The sequence below is a fragment of the Balaenoptera borealis genome, assembly GCF_965194805.1.
Source record: "Balaenoptera borealis genome assembly, chromosome: 1".
Classification (NCBI taxonomy): Eukaryota; Metazoa; Chordata; class Mammalia; order Artiodactyla; family Balaenopteridae; genus Balaenoptera; species Balaenoptera borealis.
In genome coordinates, this window is record NC_138860.1 from 45,577,844 (window position 1) to 45,592,617 (window position 14,774).

The following is a 14,774-nucleotide window of genomic DNA, read 5'->3' on the forward strand; positions in this document are numbered from 1 at the left end:
GTGGTCACAAAGCACAGAGCTGATCTCCCTGTGCTATGTGGCTGCTTCCCACTAGCTATTTTACATTTGGTAGTGTATATATGTCCATGCCACTCTCTCACTTCATCCCAGTTTACCCTTCCCCCTCCCCTTGTCCTCAAGTCCATTCTCTATGTCTGTGTCTTTATTCCTGTCCTGCCCCTAGGTTCTTCAGAACCATTTTTCTTAGATTCTATATACATGTGTTAGCATACGGTATATGTTTTTCTCTTTCTGACTTACTTCACTCTGTATGACAGTCTCTAGGTCCATCCACCTCGCTACAAATAACTCAATTTCATTTCTTTTCATGGCTGAATAATATTCCATTGTATATATGTACCACATCTTCTTTATCCATTCATCTGTCAGTGGACACTTATGTTGCTTCAATGTCCTGGCTATTGTAAATAGTGCTGCAATGAACATTGTGGTACATGACTCTTTTTGAATTATGGTTTTCTCAGGGTATATGCCCAGTAGTGGGATTGCTGGGTCATATGGTAGTTCTATTTTTAATTTTTTGAGGAGCCTCCATACTGTTCTCCATAGTGGCTGTATCAATTTACATTCCCACCAACAGTGCAAGAGGGTTTCCTTTTCTCCACACCCTCTCCAGCACTTACTGTTTGTAGATTTTTTGATGATGGCCATTCTGACCAGTGTGAGGTGATACTTCAATGTAGTTTTGATTTGCATTTCTCTAATTATTAATGATGTTGAGCATCCTTTCATGTGTGTGTTGGCAATCTGTATATCTTCTTTGGAGAAATAAGACTTTTAAAGTCTTAACTTTAAAAAATTATGCCACTCTGGTACTTTTTCTAACTATTAAAAATTTTAATTGAATATCATAGTGGAGTTTCCAATTGATAACAAAAACAGATCAGATACTCGTATAACCTAGAAGGAATCCAATTGTATTTCAAAGCTACTAGCCTAAGTTTAACACATGCCTTACCTCATGAGTAAGTTTAAGAAATAAGACAAAAACAAAATAAATGAAAAACAGTATTTGAAAATAGAATTCTTCGGAAGAGGAGTAAAAAGATTGTATGCAACCCCCTTTGTCATTAAAGCACAGAGGTAGTGAAAAGAGCTTGGGTTTTTTGAGTTAGATTTATGTTCTAATTCCACTTCTGGCTGTTTTACATCAGACTAGTCACTTAACCTCTCTGAGTTATCAATCTATGAATTGATGTTAGCAGCGGAGTGATAATACAAGGATTAGAAATAACGTTAAGTACCTAGCACATGGTAAGCATTCAGTAAAGTCCTGGAAATACTATCATTACTCAATAAAAGGACCAAATGCTGAAACTTATTTTTTAAAACACTCTGTGTATCTGTTTTAATAAAAAGAGAAGGAAGCCCCAGCTAGTGACTGGTCATATGTCTGGAATTTGCTTGGTATGACACAGTGAATCTTAGGAGATTTTTTTCTCCTAGCTTAGGGAAAATCATTAGCCATTAGTCATCTAATCCTTAGAGCAAGCTTTAGAAGGGAGGAGGATGGGGAGGGGAAGAGGAGGAGGAGGAGAGAACTTTAGCAGATTTGGAATGGGTCTGTACAGACAAGGTGGAGGTGAGGAAAAGAAACCCGAGAGATGATTTTTACAAATTTGGTTTACTGCATTCTTTGTCTGTGTCTGTCTCTCTTGTTGCTTGAGAGCAATGTGAGAAAATGGAACTATGTCTCCTTTATCTTGTGTTGGCCACAATGCCCAGCATGGACTTTTAAACATGGTGTTGTAAGTGCTGGGAGTGGGGGAAGAAAGAATGAAGAGGTGAGGGAAAGGAACTTCAGAGAAAGGAAGGAGAAAGAAGTGGATAGCTGAGCAAAAAGAAGGAAGATGTGAAGAAAGAAGGAAGGAAGAGGAGGACAAGAAAGTGGTTACTCTCTCAAACAGATCAGAGTAAAACTGCTCCCAACTGTGTTTTCGTGACATTTTTTTTTAACATTTCTTTTACTCAGTTGGTATCTATTCTTTGGTTCACCTGAACTAAGACTAAGAAAGCTTTGTGTAGTTGCGAGTAGAGTTATTGGTGATGGTGTCAGCAGCTACGCCATCTTCCAAGAGATTGGGGCTGGAGCTGTGAGATAGGGGAGCTGCACAGCAATCTGTTACTCACTCACACCCCTGTGATGGCTAATCCTTTCCTCTAACTCACACTGGCCAATCTAATTGCAGCCTGCTAACATCTAAGGCATAACCAAATCTTATCCATTTCTCTATGTAATCCCTCTGAGAGCCCTTCCTGAACTTCAACCTTTTCGGCTTTATCCACTGGTTTCTGAGATCCTGAATTCTTTCCTTTCAACTCCATTTAATAAATAGCTGTGAAACCTTTTGCTGCCAGACTCCCTGCTTCATAACCTTCCTTAAGTCCTTTGTCCTGGCTTCCTTACCTGTCACATAAACTTTGAGTCTATCAGTTTTGATCATAGTGCTAAAGAGGCTAAGGCCAAAGGTTAAATAGCAGAAAAAGCTTATAAATTCGGGCACTCACGAACATTAAAGCATGAAAAGTACCTTAAACAATGACTTAGTACAACCCTTTTATTTTACTGATGAGATCATTAAGGTCCGGAAAGATCAAGTTTTCATAGGAAAAAAACCAACAACTAAACATGGCCACAGAATGACCTTTAATCTTAGGCAATCATCTTGAAAATTCTTGTTTTTTTTATTTCCAGAAGTCAGGCAAGAATGTGGATTACATCACATAATCATTACCCTCTTGCAGGAGGCCAGGAAACCACAAAGCCCTTTTGGGTTCTCTTTCTCTAATTACCAGTACCTTTCTCACTGGAGTATTTGTCTTAATCCTCAACCCCAACTAGCATTTCTTTGATTTGTCACCTGAGGAGGAGAAAAACCATATAAAGGTCTCAGATAGGACATAGAGTATAGTGGTGAGATGCAAGGACCCTAGAGACAGACAAGTTCAAGTCTCAGCTCTTAGTTATCTCCTGGCACTCTTACTTTGGGCCAATTTCTTAACCTCTCTAAGTTTTGTAATGAAAAACAGGGATAAACACCAGGTCCCGCTTTGTAGAGTTTTTCTGAGGGTTAGATGAGCAACACCAACCCAGTCTTCCCCATCACCATCTAGGACCTTATTTGGGACATGTGTCACAAGCCTAAACCCTCCCCTTCTTCACAGCGACTTCCTTTCTGGGTGGAAGAAACCTGGTCTCCTTTCCTGGTCAATGATTTCAACTGGAAACACCTCGGTCCATGAGGTCAGAGATGTTCTAACAATATTGAACTTCAAAAGGGAAGAGATGAGGATCTCAATCCCTTTGATTTCTAAAAGTTTCTTGGCACCCCGTGTAAATATGCCTTCCCTCTTCCCATCCCACATACACCAACCAGCAATCCCTATCTACCAAGAACATAGAGAGGGGTTGCCATTGTCTGACCAAATAAAATCCTATTCCACCACTGTAATACATCTGCATTTCATATATTTGCTTTATCTTTATACTATATCTTTCCTATAGCATGAATCATAAGTATTTGGTTCTACTGTATACTCAATTGCATATTCTTTTTGTTGATTATAATGTAAGAATTTTCATATTGCTACATAAACAGGTAAGCTTGTTACTAAATATCTGCAATTCTGAGAAAAGCCATTAAGTGGTTCTTTCCAGAAAAAGAAGGTCTGGTCCAAGCTGACCTGATATTTCCAAAACCAGAAATGCACATTTTTGGGGACTACCAGATGCAAAGTATTATATATAGAATGGATAAACTGTATTGTATAGCACAAGGAACTATATTTAATATCCTATAATAAACCATAATGAAAAAGAATATGAAAAAAGAAACACTTTTAAATAGCAGTTATTCTTGCTATAAAACATTCCAATGTTTCTTCTCATTGGGCAATCCCACCAAAATGATAATAATATCATTTATTTTGTTACTATTGTGTCCTAAGCATTTTTGCAAGTGTTACTTCATTTACTCCTCATAATCTTATTAGATCAGTATGGTTATGCCCACTTTTCAAATAAGAAAATTGAGGTGCAGCGGATAAAGTATTCTGCAAAATGTCACTCAGCTAGCAGATGAAAGGGCTGGGATTCAAAACAGGTCTATGTGATTCTGTAACTCATGCCTTTATCATCTTAATTTACAGAATTCTGCACAAACAAAATGTAAGCCAAAGGGCTTAAAAGGCAACTGTGGCAGAAATTTTTAAACCTAAGACTGTTAAAGTCGGAGCTAGATGGTAGTTGTAGTGGTAAAACTATATTTTATTCAGAAACAGTTACAATGGGGGGAAAGAGATCTCAGTATAGAACTGGGCTCAATTCCAAAACAGCATGCACAAGTGGGGATTTCTAGTCAAGGGTGGAGGTCAGGGGGTGGAAAATTACAGAAAGGATTACTTACATTATCTACAAGGGTGAGGGGGATTTCTGCCTAAAGTGACTTGATAGAACTCTTGCTGAAGGCAAGCCAAGGTGATCATATATCACCTGGGGGAAGCTGGGGAATGTGGAATTTTCTATATTGAGGATGACCAGATATCAAGGGTAGGGGGCTCTCTTTAAACCAACTTAGCAAGATTCTTGCTGTGACTGGGTGATGCTGGCCCAACAAGGACAGACACCAAGGTCAAGGCCTAAAGGGTTTAAAGGAGCCTAACTAAGGTTTGGTCAAGGAGAGCCTTTGTCAAGACTCAGCCAGTGACTCTGAAGCTCAATAACTTCTTAGTGGCAGAGAGGACTTAGAGCAGAAAGTCACATGTAATGGGCCACACTTGCCACTGTCTATGAGCTGTTTGGTCGCCTGGATTGTTAGACACCTTGCTTTGTGCTCCCACCAACAATTCAGTACAGTATTGGCTGAGACCACAGAATGGCAGAGCCTATGAAAACTTTCCATGAGACATGCCATGTTCTAGTCTATGTTAAATCCAGTGACAAGCTGAAAGACACGTATAGAGTACAAAAATTGTCAAGGTGACCTTAATCCAGAGGCGCCATATTTTATAAGAAAATTTTAAGAGAAAAAGGTAGACAAGTGGTTAAAGAAGATTCGAGATAGATAGATAGGCAGAAAATTCAGCCATGAGAAAGAAGGAGATCCTACCATTTGCAACAACATGAATGGAACCTGAGGACATTATGCTAAGTGAGAAAAGTCAGAGAAAGATAAAAACTGTACAATATCACTGATATGTGCAATGTAGAAAAGCTGAACTTACAGAAAAAGAGAGTAGAATGGTGATTGCCAGGGGCTGGGGTGTGGCGGGAATAGAAGAGATGTCGATCAAAGGGACAAACTTGCAACTAGTAGATAAATAAGTCATAGAGATCTAATGCAGAGTACAGTGAATGTAGATATTATTGTATTATAATCAGCAAACTCACTAAGAGACTAGATCTTAATTATTCCCACCACAAAAAAAAATGATAATTATGTGACATGATAGAGGTGCTATCTATCTCTACAGTGGCAATCATATAAGAATATACAAATGTATCGTATCAACATCTTGTACACCTTAAATTTGCACAATGTTATCTGTCAAATATATTTCAATAAAAAATAAACTACTTTTTCAAACCAAAAAAGAAGATAGGCATTATAAATGTATGTGTGTATACATATATATAGATATAGATATACATATAGATATAGATATATAAATATATTTATACAAACAGTTTACCCTTGAACAGCATGGGTTTGAACCACACAGGTCCACTTATATTTTCAATAAATATGTACCACAGTACTACATGATCCCTGGTTGGTTGAATCTGCAGATGTTGACCGCAGATACAGAAGGCTGACATTAAAGTTATACATGAAAGTGGCCCTGTTACCTTGGAGAGCTGAAGGGGTCTGGAGATCCTGTGACGGTGCTCTGGGCCGGAGATCTAAACAATCTAAACATTAAACAGTAGAGCTGCCTCAAATCCCTGGGAATTTCAGAAGGACTGACACTTCTGAAGCTGTTCCAAATTTTGAAGAGATGTTTCCCAGTAGATTCACAGAAGATGACAAAGAGTACCAGGAATACCTGAAACGCCCTCCTGAGTCCCCTCCAATTGTTGAGGAATGGAATAGCAGAGCTGGTGGGAACCAAAGAAATAGAGGCAATCGGTTGCAAGATAACAGACAGTTTAGAGGTAGGGATAGCAGACGGGGGTGGCCAAGTGACAATCGATCCAATCAGTGGCATGGACGATCCTGGGGTAACAATTACCCACAGCACAGACAAGAACCTTACTACCCCCATCAATATGGACATTATGGTTACAACCAATGGCCTCCCTATGGCTACTACTGATAGAGATGTCCGCAGCTTTTAGTAAAACCATTTACTCTGTTAACATGACAAAAGTTTATGTTGTGTTTTCTGTTGGTCATAGTTTTACATCTGATTGTAGAGAGTGGATTGATTTTTTGGAACTTGAGACTTTTTTAAAATTAGATCTTACTGGAGAGATATGATGGCTGCTGGAAATATCAATAAATGCCCCCCTAAAAAGGTTGTGGATTATATCACTTGACTTCTACCTCAGATTCTTCTTTATTTCATGACTTAATAGTGCTTTGAATGTTGTGAATTTTTTCCTTGTTTGACTTTCAGGAGTTCTTTGTTTTACACAGAAATAAAAATTTTACATAGAAAATGCTTGCTTTTACTTTGTAAGGTAAGCAAGTATCACTATACTCAGATGTGCTCATTCCTAATATTTTACAGAAGTAGTACAATCAGCTCCTAAATGCACAACTATGCTTACTTGTGATGTATTGTACATAGCAGTAGTTGAAAGGAAAACAGTTATAGTATATTTCATTTGGCTTTTGTTATTATGTGACTGTGGTACTTTGTAATTACTCTATAGGTATGAATCATCTTCACAATCGTTTTGGTCTCTTTTTAGAGGGATATCAAGTATAAAGCTGTCAAATCAGGAAGGAATCATTCTCAGTTTCAATGTCTTGATCTAGTGGTAGGTGGGATTAAGGCACACAGTAATTTTATACAAACTCTAAGGTTTTTTGCTAACTTAAACATACCAGGTCAAAATTCACGCATTATACAAAAGTTTAACTCTGCAATGTTCCCTTCCTTTTCAATCATATGTAAATAATGCTGCATTTTGTATTTACTTTTATGGTATTTAATGTGGGTTGATTTTACAATGTTATGTTCACCTCCAAATGTGCACCTTTGCTGCTTCCTCTTCTGTAAATCCAGTGATGCTGTAACTTCCTTTCAGAGTGATCATTGTATTTCACATCATTTTAATGGCCATTATAATGGTTTTACTCAAATAAAATACTTGTTAGTAAAAAAAAAAAAAAGTTATACATGAATTTTCAGCTGCATGGAGGGTTGGCACTCCTAACCACCACATTGTTCAAGGGTCAACTGTATACATATTGTAAATATCTAAATGAGGAATGAGATGTGTGTCTGTGTACATATATCCTCCAGGATTAAAAATCATCTGTAAAGACTGGAGAATCTATCCCCAATAGTTTGAAATGACAAATGCTTTACCAATAGCATTAGAAGTATTTGAACTCTGTATTGCTTATCTGGGCAGTTATGGCAGAGATCCTGTTTTCTCAGTAAGCCATAGTTCTTGAGAGAAAGGGCTTCCCAGCAGTCAAATGATCTTTTAAGTCCAGGCTACAGACACTGGAGCAGTGGTGGTATCTTAAGGAGGATGCTGGTTGGGACACCTTATCCAGAAACCTGCATGGCATTTGGCTATAAGCTGTCGAGTTCCTTCAGGACACTCTGGACACTGAATTCTCTGTACCTGGAACGTGTGAGCCATAATAACAGGCAGCTGGAGTTGGAAAGAGTCTCCCCCAGAATTCCACCCTTCCCTTGCTCCTATTTACAACACCAGACTTCCTTCAGGCTTCAGCCCAACTTCTTCTGTGGCTCCTGTTTCTTGCCTTTGCTTTCTTTGGTAAGGCTGAATGTTCAAGCCTATGTCTGCCCTTTGGTCCCATGAGCACTGACTCTTGCTTTGAACCAGCTCCATCTCTGGATGGAACTCTACCCTGGCCTTGCCTTTGTTCCCAGCTCCTCCCTGTACTATTCCCAGTACACAATCCCCCACCAACCCCACATCCTACTTATTCCTTCCCTAGGCCTTGGGCTCATGCCTGCCTACATCTGATGTGAGCTCCAACTCTTGTCCAGCTATCTGTGCTGGCTCAGCTCCCCGCCTTGCTGTGACAGCCAGAGAGTCACCAAGTCCCAAGCTGAGGCCCCAGCAGAACTAAGGAACCATTCCCCTTTCAAAATATCTCTTTCAAAAATATGTAAGGAAGTCCCAACAGCCTTGCCAGAACCAAAGAGAATTCCTATCTCAATAGCAAGCTCTAAATCCTGTTCTCCATCCCACAGTGTAGACACACTCAGAGCACAATGAAAGGAAGTACTTTCCTTGGAAGCCAAGAGACTGACCTTGCATCCCCAATCTCAACCACTAATCCTAGGAGCCATAATGTCTTCAAATTTTTAATTGTACAGATTCACAATGAATGGAGAAGTTGTGACAGTTACACTTAAGTGTCAAATGTGTTGTATTTCCCTTACTAGAACTATTGAAGATTGAACTAGAAATATATGATTACAATTTAATAAACAAAGCTAGTTTCCAAAAACTTAGTTCTACTGGAACTAAAGCACAAGTTTAAAAAAAAAAAAAGAGTGTATTATGTCTTGCAACAGCAAACAATGCCAGGAAAGTTTGGAGATTTTTTTCCCTTCATCATAAAATTAATAAAAAATTTGAAACAAAAGAACATTTTAAAACTATTCCACTGCAGTACATCAGTATTTCATGTATTTTCTTCATTTTTATGCTATATCTTTCTTATAATGTAAATCATAAGTATTTGATATATTGTATATCCAAATGTGTATTTGTTTACTATTGGCATGTTTTTATAATGCTACATAGTCTGTATAACCATTATTTTAATGGTTGCATAATATTCCACAGACAGACCAAACTGTTTAACCCAAACATTTAGGTAATAAATTGGATATACAGGTTGTTTCTATTTTTTCCTGTTTTTAAAATTACTGCTGCTAATGTAAAATAGAAAAAATACATATAATCGTCCCTGCCCCCAATTTTTGGCACAGAACTCCTAAAACCCTTGTAATTTCCTAAGTGACATGAGCACTAAAAGAATCTTGGTGTTCCAATATTTGGTCTTTGACCCTGATTCCTGACACGAAGCTCCTAAATTGCCTGGAATTTCCTGGGTGACGGGAGTGTCTTTTGTTCTAATGAGATGACTCTTGGTGGGTTCCTAGATGGCTTCAGAATGGGGACTGATCACCAGAAAGACCAAGCCATGATTAGAAGCTTGGAACTTTCAGCCCCACCCCCTCTCCAGATAATGGAGAGGGGCTGGAGATAGAGTTAATAATCTATCATGTTTAGGTGATGAAGCCTTGACAAAAATCCCCAAAGTGTGGAGTGCAGAGAACTTCTGGGTTGGTGAATACATCTACATGCTGGGAGGGTGGCACACCTCAACACCATGGGGACAGAGGCTTCTGGCCTCCGGACCCTTCCAAACCCTGTCCTATGTATCTCTTCATTTGGCTGCTCACTCATATCCTGTATTATAGCCTTTAAAATAAACCAGTAAACATGTTTCCCTGAGTTCTGTGAGCCATGCTAAGCAAATTATCAAACCCAAGAGAAGAGGGTCGTGGAAACCCTGATTTATAGCTAATTGATGAAAAGTATGCATGACAACCTGGGACTTGCGATTGGCATCTGAAGTTGGGGGCAGTCTTGTGGGCCTGAGCCTTTAACTTGTGGGATCGGACACTTACTCCAGGCAGATAGTGTCAGAATTAAAGGGAATTTTAGGCAATCCAGTTGGTGTCATGGAGAATTACTTGATGTGTGGAAAACCCACACACCTGGTGTCAGAAGTGAAGTACTGTGCATATGGTAGCAGTGTGAGGGTAAAGGGGAAACACAGAAGTGCTTTTTCCAACTCCGCCAGTAATACCTTTGTGCCATTTTTCAACATTTAGAATACTGTCTTAGACTAAAGTCCCAGAAATGGATTAATAATAAAGGCTATAAAAGAGGGTATACATACTTTTATCGTTCTTGATCTATATTGCTAAATTTCTTTCAAAATAAATTTTAACCAAATTGTAGGAAAAGTTTTGATTTTACTCAGCTCTTGCCAAAATTAAGCATTGCCATTTTAAAATTATTTTTTATTCAATTAACTAATTTTTTATTTTAACTTAGCTTTCTTTGATTTGTACAGAGAATTAAAAAATCCATATTTACTTATTTTTCTATGAAGTACCTTGAGCTTCTTGGGTACAGAAACTATATCTTCTGGTTCTTCATATTCCTCGTATAATATAGTAGAAAGGGAGCAAGATTTGGAGCCTGAAGGCCTGGGTTAAAGTATCTATTTTGCTACTTGTTTTGTGACCTTGGACAACTTATCCTCTCAGAGTCTCAGTTCTCTACTGTAAAACCGGATAATCAATTGTACTTCATGGGGATTCCACATAAAATGACTGGTATATTCCAGGAGTCTAATATATATTAGTTCTTGCTACACATTATACATAAGGAGCTCTATACATTTTGTTGAATAAATAAGCACATGCCTTTCTCACTTAATGGCTGAATTGTTAGTCTTGTCAATTTGAGGACATTTTACACTATTTACTGAATATATTTTACTTACTAACATTTTAAGGAGCATCATTACTTTGATCTACAAACATCTGGGTTCTGTTTTATGAGGTCAAATCTCTTTTTGCGGTTTCTTATATTAGGGTGGATATTTGATGCAACAAATATGTGAAGCAAAGTCACCATAAGAAGCAAGCACACAAATGTATATGTCCAATTATGTGTTACCTGTACCTCCCAAGGACATTGCCATTGTTGGAAAGCTCTTCGAAAAGTCTTTATTGGAATTTCTGCCAAGTACTACCTTCAGTGAGAGTATATGTATATACGACCAAAAGCTATTTGGAGTATGTTCCTAGGGGCTCAGATGGATAGCAACAGGAAGAATTCCAATTTGGATTTAAAAAAAAAAAAGTCTTGCCACCATTATAAAATGAGTTTCTTTTGTGTGATACATGAAGTGGGGTCTGGAAGCAATTCTAAAAGAAGAAGTGAAGAACAGCAAAGAATTTCAGTTAACAACATGCTTTGTATGAATTAACAATGTGGCCACCAAAAAACCAGCTAAGGCGGTATTAGCTCACATTAATGGGAATATAATTCCTAGAAGCAAGAAACTGATAACCACTCTCCTCTAGTTTGTCCGACCTTGAACAGCAGGGTTCAGCTCTGTGCAGAGCTCATTAAAGAGAATTGTAAACAAATAAGATTGTGTTCAGCTGTGTGCAAGCAAGACAGTAAAGGGACTCAAAAGTCATGCCACTGGATAAGAGAGGAGCAGAGAGAGGCAAATGATAGTAATACTGAGATATTTTAAAGACTGTCACGTGGAAGGGAGATTTGATTTCTTCCCTGTGACTCCAGGAAGCTAAATCTGAGCGATGGGTAGAAGACATCAGATTTAGATTTCAGACCAATGTAAGTCAGTTTTCCAAAGATGCTTTATAAGTTATGAGTGCCCCATCAATACCACCCATTAGAGGTATTTAAGTACATTCAATAGGCATTCAAATATTGAAATCGCTTCTACTAACAACTGTCTCCTTCCGCCGGCTAACATAGGTTAAATCAGTGCTTCTCAAACCAGAGTAAGTAACAGAATCCTCTGGACGGTTTGTTAAAACACAGATTCTGGACCTGACCTCAGGGTTTGATTCAGTAGATCTACAAAGAGACTTGAGAATTTGCATTTTTAACAAGTTCTCACTTGATGCTGCTGGTCAGGGGAATCACACTGAGAACTATTGAAACATCTGGATGCCTTAGAAATTCTAGCCTGAAATGAGGGCTTGGACTTTCTTTCAGTCCTACAGCAATTATAAGACATTCAATATTAATTCATGTGATATAAATTATAAGAGCAGTAGTAAAGGAGAATAAATACATTGAAGAGGGAAGACTTAAGCCAAAGCTTGAAGGAAAAGTACAGCAGGAGAGCGATAAAGGAGGAGGAAGAATGTTCTAAGCAAGAACAACCTGAGCAAATGTAAAAGCATTGAAGTTAGTATAGTGAGATAAATTTTTGTATATTAACTGACTATTTTCCCCCTAGTGTTTCATTCCTTCCACTCTCTTCACCTTTTCCCCCATACAGTCAGCAGGGCTGCTCTATGTGCTTTGCCTTGGGAAAAGTATGTAGCAACAAAGAGAAAGGAGTTTCCTTCTGGTTTTTTGACTTTCAAAAGTTCAGGCTCTTCTCTATTTACAATAGCCAGGACATGGAAGCAACCTAAGTGTCCACTGACAGATGAATGGATAAAGAAGATGTGGTACATATATACAATGGAATATTACTCAGCCATAAAAAGAAACAAAATTGAGTTATTTGTAGTGAGATGGGTGGACCTAGAGTCTGTCATACAGAGTGAAGTAAGTCAGAAAGAGAAAAACAAATACCGTATGCTAACACATATATATGGAATCTAAAAAAAAAAGAAAAATGATTCTGAAGAACCTAGGGGCAGGGCAGGAATAAAGACGCAGATGTAGAGAATGGACTTGAGGACACGGGGAGGGGGAAGGGTAAGTGAGAGAGTGGCATGGACATATATACACTACCAAATGTAAAATAGACAGCTAGTGGGAAGCAGCGCATAGCACAGGGAGATCAGCTCGGTGCTTTGTGACCACCTGGAGGGGTGGGATAGGGAGGGTGGGAGGGAGACACAAGAGGGATGAGATATGGGGATGTATGTGTATGTATGGCTGATTCACTTTGTTATAAAGCAGAAACTAACACACCATTGTAGAGCAATTACACTCCAATAAAGATGCTAAAAAAAAAAAAAAAAAAAGTTCAGGCTCTTAATAGAGAAGGGACTAGGCCACGGAGAAAAGAACTGGAATGAGTGAGAGCAAATTGTCTCCACCGTAGATCTAGAAAATTATTCTCTGGGCTCAGAGGAGGGAGGGAGATAAAGAAATACTGGTCCAAGGACTCCAAGGAAATATGGGCTCCCTACTTGATACCTTGGCTCACCTTAAGCCCCTGGGACTTTTATAGAGGAAAACTATGATTTTAATGAAAATGAGTTTTCATAGCCCTTCAGAAAAATGGCTTGAAATGGAAGTCAAGCTGTTAGAAAAACAGTCACATTATTTGCATACCTCGTGCCCTGAGATAAACACCTGCCACAAGACGGTGTTTGGGATGAAGAGGAGGCTAGCCTGCCTGGGGAGAATATGTTGGAAAGAGAATGAGAAATTAGGTTGGGTGAGCAAGGTGAGACCAGAATATAGTGGACTTTGAATGATGGAGAGGAGCTTCGATTTAAAGCAATGAGTTAAGCTCCTGTGCTTAAAGCCAAACTGTTTGGCCTCTAGGGTCACCGTGAAGCCTGCTCAGATTTCTAGTACCCCATCCTCAAACTTCTTTTCCACAACTTAAGGAGAAGCCGGCACTTTTAGCATTCCTCACTTGGACACTTACAAACCATCCTCAGAAAGACTGTTTGCCGAAATTACTGAGAGGTCTCATCTCTTTACCACTCAAGGACTAGCCTTTCATTTGACATCTGGTAATACTTACCTGATGTGTTTCAGAATTATTTCAGTCAACTATCACCTAGTCATATTCATAAAAGTTTGTTATAAATTAACCTATATATTTTTAAGTGGCTGATCTTGTTTTGGTTGATGATAGATGAATTTTATAGATGGGTGATCTCACTGGAAATAAATGAATCTTATCTTCGAACCAAAAACATGTATTATTTTTATATCTTCCAGGGAGTTCTCCCAATCAACAACTGGGTAATTCTCTAAACTACCCCAAGGATTTATCTGGCTATTGTGTGAAAAAAATTCAGTTCTTTGAACTTAATCTTCCACATGTACATACAAATGCAAGTGCTTAAACTCAACAACAGAAAGTCAAGCAATCTGATTTAAAAATGGCCAAGGACTTGAATAGAAAGAAGAGATTCAAATGCCCAATAAGTGCATGGGAAGATGCTCTACATCATTAATCATTAGGGAAATGCAAATTAAAACCACATTGAGATACCACCTTACGCCCATTAAGACAGCTAGTATCCAAAAAATAGAAAATAGCAAGTGTTGGCAAAGATGTAGAGAAACTGGAACTCACTGTGCTCTTAGTGAGAATGTAAAATGGTGCAGTCAGTATAGAAAACAGCACAGCAGTTCATCAAAAAGTTGGAAGTAGAATTACCATATGATCCAGCAATTCCACTTTTGGGTATATATTCAAAATAATTGAAATCAGTGACTTGAATAGGTTTTTGTACACCCATGTTTATAGCAGTATTATTCACAATAGCCAAAGGGTGGAAGTAACTCAAGTGTTCATCAACAGATGAATGAATAAGCAAAAGGTAGTACACACAATGGAATAGTTTTCAGTCTTAAAAAGGAGGGAAATTCTGACACATACTACCACACAGATGAACCTTAAGACCATAATGCTAAGTAAAATGTGCCTGTCACAAAAGGACAAATATGTATGATTTCACTCCTATGAATTACCTAGAGTAGTCAAATTCATTGAGACAGAAAGTAGAATGGTGATGGCCAGGGGCTGAGGAGAGGATGAAAACTCCTG

At 38.4% G+C, this 14,774-nt stretch overlaps 1 pseudogene across 1 annotated transcript; it reads left to right on the forward strand.

Moving 5' to 3' along the window:
• The first annotated feature begins 5,943 nt into the window (after window positions 1-5,943).
• LOC309633430 (RNA guanine-N7 methyltransferase-activating subunit-like protein pseudogene) lies at window positions 5,944-13,811 on the forward strand (annotated as a pseudogene). The gene has a single exon. The product of its transcript is annotated as an RNA guanine-N7 methyltransferase-activating subunit-like protein pseudogene (transcript).
• Window positions 13,812-14,774: the final 963 nt, after the last annotated feature.